A 7,409-nucleotide genomic window follows, 5' to 3' on the forward strand; every position below is an offset into this window, starting at 1 on the left:
CAATGCGATCCTCGAAGAAGAGAGTATCCTTGTCATCAAGGCGATAGCACTTGTACTTGGGTTGACTCTTGGAAATCCCAATCTTCACCTTCTTCACCATAGCATCAAGAAGTTGAGCCTCGCGAATCTGATCTTCCAAAGTAGGAGAGACTTGAAGGTTGGCGAGGGAACCTTGAGGAACAACTTGCAGATTGAGTTTGCGGAAAGCTTCACAAAGCTCGGGTTGGTAAGGCTTAAGAATCAGACTGTTGCAGTAAGCCTTCCTTCTCAATGCGTCAGCAATCACATTAGCCTTGCCTGGAGTATATTCGATACTTGGATTATACTCTTGAATCATTTTGACCCAACGAGTCTGCCTGAGGTTGAGATTAGGCTGAGTGAAGATGTACTTGAGACTCTTGTGGTCAGTGAAGATGTCCACTTTTCTTCCCAATAAGAGATGTCTCCAAGTCAAAAGAGCATGCACAACTGCCGCCAACTCAAGGTCATGAGTGGGGTAGTTCTTCTCGTTGGGCTTCAACTGGCGAGAGGTATAAGCCACAACTTTCTTCTCTTGCATCAATACTGCACCAAGACCTTGAAGAGAGGCATCGCAGAAGACCTCGAACGGTTTGGATTCATCAGGAGGAGTCAGAACTGGAGCAGTGACTAATTTCTCTTTCAAAGTGTTGAAAGCGATGTCACATTCAGGAGACCAAACGTACTTGACGTGCTTCTGGAGAAGGTTTGAAAGAGGCTTCGCGATCTTTGAAAAGTTCTCAATGAACCTTTGACAGTAGCTTGCGAGACCAAGGAAGCTGCGGAGTTGCTCCATGTTCTGGGGTGGTTCCCCGTTCACAATTGTAGACACCTTCTCAGGATTCACCGCTATGCCCTTGGCAGAGATGATATGCCCAAGATAGAGAACCTCATCGAGCCAAAACTCGCACTTTGAGAACTTGGCGTAGAACTGATGTTCTCTGAGCTTATCTAGCACCAAACGCAAGTGCTTGGCATGATCTTCCTTGTTCTTCGAAAAGACCAGAATATCATCGAGGTAGACCAAGACGAAGTCATTTGTGTAGGCGTTGAAGATAAAGTTCATCATGCGAGAGAAAGTCGGAGGAGCGTTGACAAGGCCAAAGGACATGACATTGTATTCATATGAACCATAGCTTGTTCTGAAAGCCGTCTTGGGGATATCTTGCTCACGGATTCGAATCTGGTGATATCCCATATGGAGATCAAGCTTGGAGAATACTTGAGCACCTTTGAGTTGTTCAAACAGCTCGTTGATGTTGGGAAGTGGGTACTTGTTCTTTGTAGTATTCTTGTTCAATGGACGGTAGTCAACACAAAGTCGGTCTGTTCCATCCTTCTTCTTCACAAAAAGAACTCCACAACCCCATGGAGAAGAACTAGGTCAGATGAGACCCATTCGCTCTTGAATATCGAGTTTCTTCTTCAGCTCCTTCAACTCTTCAGGTCCAAGCTTGTAAGGACGTTTGCAAACCGGTTCCGTGCCAGGCTCAAGATCGATGACGAATTCAACTGGCCGGTGCGGAGGCATTCCTGGAAGCTCTTCTGGAAAGACGTCTTGATATTCGCAAACGACTGGAATTTGAGAGATGGCATCCAGTTCACCCTTCTAATTGAGAGAAAATAGACGGATGGTATTATCCCGAGCGGCAAAGACAATTACATCCTCAGACGAATGAGTCAATTGAATCTACCTGGCAGCACAATCAAGCTGAGCCTTGTGCTTAGAAAGCCAATCCATTCCGAGAATAAGATCAATATCTGAGTCACCAAGAACATTTGGAGAGGACAAGAACTTATAGTCACCCAATGTGATTGAAACATCCGGAACGCATACTCGAGATGTCATTTGACGGGCCGGAGAGACAATAGCCAATGGTTTCGGCAACACTTGAGTAACAAAATCATGCTTAGATGCAAAAGGTCTCGAGATGAAACAATGCGATGCACCAGTGTCAAAAAGAACTCTTGCAGGAATATAGTTAACAGGAAGGTTACCCATGATGACATCTGACGAGTCCTCTGCCTGAGCTGTATTCACCATGTTGACCTTGGAGTACTTGGGGTTATGCTTGACCACAGCTGTACTTGCCGATCTCATAGGAGGAGGAGGAGGGAGACGCCTCTGATTGAAGCATTTGTTGGCATAGTGACCCTTCTGTTGGCACTTGTTGCACGTGACCTCTGAAAGCGAACGATGATACAGAGCACTTGATCTTGGAGCTTGAGACGAAGTCTTGTTCTGAAAGCCAGGGTTGGGTGGGTGGGAAGATCCACTGCCACCTTTGCTCTTCTACTGATAAGGCTGACGGAACGGAGGAGGAAGCCAATACTTCTGCTGCTTAGCCACTTGAGTTGAGGAAGAAGGAGTAGCATCTCTGACTCGCTTCTTTGAAGCATCGCACTTTAGTTGAGCAGTCTCTTGCTTCATTGCCATGTTTTAAAACTCATCGTACCTCTTGGGCTCAAAGAGAATGAGAGCTAGCTGGATTTCTTCTCTGAGACCACCCCTGAACTGGTATATCATGCTCTTCTCGTCAAGGGCGTCCTACTTAGCAAAACGGGCGAGCTTCTGAAACATCTTGTTGTACTCGTAGACAGACATAGAGCCTTGCTTCAGGTTGCGGAATTCCTCACGCTTGCTTTCAACCACGCTCTAAGGAATATGATGAGCTTTGAAGTCTTGACGGAATTCATCCCAGGTAATCACACGGCCTCCTCTGGAATCTTTGTACTGCTGAAACCATTCTGCAGCTTGGTCTTTGAGTTGGAAGGAAGAGAACTTGACAAAGTCCTCAGGCCTGACGTTACTGCACTCGAAATGCTTGCATATGTCCACGAGCCAATCATCAGCGTCTGTTGCCTCAACACAATTGCTGAAGGTCTTTGGCTGGTTAGCAAGGAACTGGTTGAGTGTAGCAAAGTGATTCTGATTGTTGCCTTGGCCCTGTTTTCCTTGATTGCGCTCTTGAAGAAGTTGCATGATCAGCTGCTGTTTGCATTGGTAGCGGCCATCACAGCTTGCCATGCCTCCGGAGGTGGAGGTGGTGGTGGCGGATCAGGATTCGGAGTCGTGCACGTTGGAGGAGCCATCCTGAAGAGGTTGACATCCATTAGCACATTGACAGACAAATATTGAAGCTGAATCAAACGGGTTGAAATTGCAACATATAGTCTTCACATCCGAACAAAATGAACGAATGCATTCCAATTGAAATGGTCACATATCCATAAATTGAGAAGCCACTTAGAATTGAGGTAGAAGAAAAACAACAAGGTACGGAACAAGAACGAATACTCGGTAAGGATCACCCAATCTCAAACCAAATATCCGTGGAAGAAGAACTAGAGCTACAAGAATTCCCACCTATGAAACTCCCGAACCTTTCCGGTTATGCAATCAGGTGTTGGGGATACAGGAGAAGCATAATATCCACCCAATTCTAGCAAATCCTACATCCAGCTGTATCCATCCTTCAACACATAACCGAGAAAAACTTCGGAAATCGTCTACCTCAACCTTCGAAAAGTATCCGTTATACAAGTTATGGCAATACTCCCGAACTCCCGCCCCAGTACTGGGTGGGTTGAGGTTATCTCACCAACAACTTCATAAAAGATATTTTCGATGTCGGCGAAACTAAACTCATGTATTCCAGAACTGCAACGATAAAATTGTGACGACAACACCTCGGAGCTCAACTCCCCGGGACACTGCCACAACCCCTAAATGACAGGAGGCACCAAGAACAATGTTCTCGTCACAAATCGATCGGAACAATTCCAAGATACCTGCGTGATCCTAAAAAAATTACTAAAATTTGAGAAGAGAAGAGTCAAAACTCTACGTCAGGATGGCTTACCAGAGCGATGAAGGGACTGGGGAGTAAAAAAGAATTCCTAAACTCTCCAATATATAATTCCTAAATGACTCAAAACATTTTTCTAGACTCAACAACGCCAGCTATTCGATCAAGCAGGGGGGCTCCTAAGGTCGGGGAAGGCTCTGATTACCAACTTGTAACGCCCTTGATGCAGCTATATCTCCTACGTGTCAAAGCACGACTTAGAGGCATAACCGCATTGAAAGCAATGTCGCAAGTAAGGTAATCTTCACAACAACCCATGTAAATATATATAAAAAGGGGAAAGGATACATAGTTGGCTTACACTCGCCACGTCACACAAATACATGAATAACATTACAATCATCCAATACACTCATGGTCCGACTACGGTACCAAAATAAAAGATCAACCCCAACATGCGACACGGTCCCCGATCACCCCAACTGGGCACCACTACTGATCCTCTGGGAAAGACACATAGTAACGGCGAGAGTCTTCATCGAACTCCCACTTGAGCTCAAGCGCATCATTTGGAACGGTATCATCGGTCCCTGCATCTGGTTTGGAAGTAATCTGTGAGTCACGGGGACTCAGCAATCTCGCACCTTCGCGATCAAGACTATTTAAGATTATAGGTAAGGCAAGGTAATATGTGGAGCTGCAGCAAGCGACTAGCATATATGGTGGCTAACCTGTTCGCAAAAGAGAGCGATAAGAGAAGGCAAAAGCACGGTCGAACAACTATGATCAAGAAGTGATCCTAGAACAACCTACGTCAAGCATTACTCCAACACCGTGTTCACTTCCCGGACTCCCCCGAGAAGAGACCATCACGGTTACACACGCGGTTGATTCATTTTAATTAAGTTAAGTTTCATGTTATCTACAACCGGACATTAACAAATTCCCATCTGCCCATAACCGCGGGCACGGCTTTCGAAAGTTCAAATCCCTGCAGGGGAGTCCCAACTTAGCCCATCACAAGCTCTCATGGTCAACGAAGGATATTCCTCCCCCGAGACATTCCGATCAGACTCGGCATCCCGGTTTTACAAGACATCCTCGACAATGGTAAAACAAGTCCAGCAACACCGCCCGAATGTGCCGACAAATCCCGATAGGAGCTGCACATATCTCGTTCTCAGGGCACACTCGGATAAGCAATCCATACAACTAAAACCAGCCCTCGAGTTTCCCTGAGGTGGCGCTGCAAGGGGCTCTAGTTTGGACCAACACTCAGAGGAGCACTGGCCCGGGGGGGTTTAAATAAGATGACCCTCGGGCTCCGGAAACCCAAGGGGAAAAGAGGCTAGGTGGCAAATGGTAAAACCAAGGTTGGGCATTGCTGGAGGAGTTTTATTCAAGGCGAACTGTCAAGGGGTTCCCATTATCACCCAACCGCGTAAGGAACGCAAAATCCGGGAACATAACACCAATATGACGGAAACTAGGGCGGCAAGAGTGAAACAAAACACTAGGCAAAAAGCCGAGCCTTCCACCCTTACCAAGTATATAGATGCATTAAGATAACAAGATAATATGGTGATATCTCAACAATAAACAATATTCCAACAAGGAACGATCTCCAATCTTCACCTGCAACTAGCAATGCTATAAGAGGGGCTGAGTAAAGCGGTAACATAGCCAATCAACGGTTTGCTAGGACATGGTGGGTTAGAGGTTTGACATGGCAATTTGGGAGGCATGATAAGCAAGTGGTAGGCATCGTAGCATAGGCATAGCAAAAGAGCGAGCATCTAGCAAGCAAAGATAGAAGTGATTTCAAGGGTATGATCATCTTGCCTGCAAAGTTGTCAGAGTTGACTTGATCCTCGTAAGAAAACTCAACGGGCTCCTTGTTAGCGAACTCGTCTCCCGGCTCTACCCAAACAAGACAAACAAGCTAAAGGAACACAATTAACCACGTGCAATGCTCGAACAACATGATGCAAACATGGTATGCTATGCGGGATGCGATATGTGATGCATATGCGAGATTTGACAAGGAATGATTGAACCTGGCCTCAACTTGGAAATCCAAGAGTGGCACTGGAAAGGTGAGGTGATTTCGGTTGAAATCAATATAAAGATCACCGGAATCGGATGCACAGTTTGGAAATGGCAAGCAAAACAAATATGGCACCGGTCTGCGATAATCAGCAAGTAGCCATCTAAATGCATCAAGATAAATATGCTACAGCACTCAAACATGACAACAAAATACATGGCAGGGATCCACTCATGATGCCTGACAAAAGATGAACACTGAGCTACGGCTAGTTCATCCATTAACAGGTTCAAACAAGCATGGCAAAAATGCAAACGATAACAGGTTTCAGACTAAGTGAAATTAACACAAGTCTGGAATCCAACATTAGGTAGCACACTTTAGAGCATGAAAACTATATGCTACAGGAACTTAACATGGCAAAGCAAGGCATGACATGAAGCTAATCAAAGCACTTAACAAAAGTCCCTTAGTGACCTTGAGCCAAAAGGGATCAGAAAATACAATTGCAAGCATGCGAACATGGCAAAAACATAAACAGATCTCAGACTTAGTTAAAAACTGGAGCATGCAAATCTGTTAACGAGTAGGCATGTTTACGAGCTCGATGCACTCACTACAGAGCAAGGCATGACAAACTAAGCATAGAACCATCAAGAACACATGGCATAGAAGCTAGATATGGCAATAACAACAACATAGCATGCACGGATCAATAACAACATCCTCGGCAAAATCGCTAACAAGTCAACAATCTGCCAGGAATCACGAAATAGCAAAAGTAGAGCTCGATTGACTTAAGCTAGGGTGCTCCATAAATGCAAACAAAGACATGTATGGATAGAACACCACAATGTTAACAAATCATCCTTACTGATCATCCTCAAAAGAGGCACGGATCACTAGGAAACAACATGAACATATGGCATAATGACAAAATCAGGACAAGGACTTAGAGAAATTCTAAGTCCCTAAAATCAGCATTACCGAATACGCTACTTTGCAAGCTTGTGCTAGTCACCACACATATCACAAAAATACATGGTAAGCACCTCTGTAAAGATGGCATGGCACATAACAAAACACATGTATAGCTTAGGAGCATATCATGCACACATTAATCATGGCAAAAATTACAAATATCTATTTGATGAAACAGAACTGACAATTTAACCACATAGCCCTCTTCCAACAGCATTTCGGACATCAAGATGAGCTCAAATGAAAATGATGCAGTGAGATGAAATGATGTACTCTCTGAGACGAACATTTTGATATGCTATACGCGCAAATTGGAGCCACGGTTGCGGAGATACGATGCGATGAAATATGCATAAAAACTAGGGTTAGGGCAAAAAGTCAACCGAGGTTAGGGTTCCAGATCTAGATCCGGATCGGGCACTGTAGCGGCGCGGAAAAACGATAATCGCTGGAGTTGGAGTCCGAGGTCGTCGGACTTGGAGACGCTCGCCGGCGCGAGGGGGTGGCCGGAGCGGGTCGCCGGAGCGGCGAGGGGCGGCGCGGACGTCGCGGCC

This window comes from Triticum aestivum, chromosome 4A (genome assembly GCF_018294505.1).
Source record: "Triticum aestivum cultivar Chinese Spring chromosome 4A, IWGSC CS RefSeq v2.1, whole genome shotgun sequence".
NCBI lineage: Eukaryota > Viridiplantae > Streptophyta > Magnoliopsida > Poales > Poaceae > Triticum > Triticum aestivum.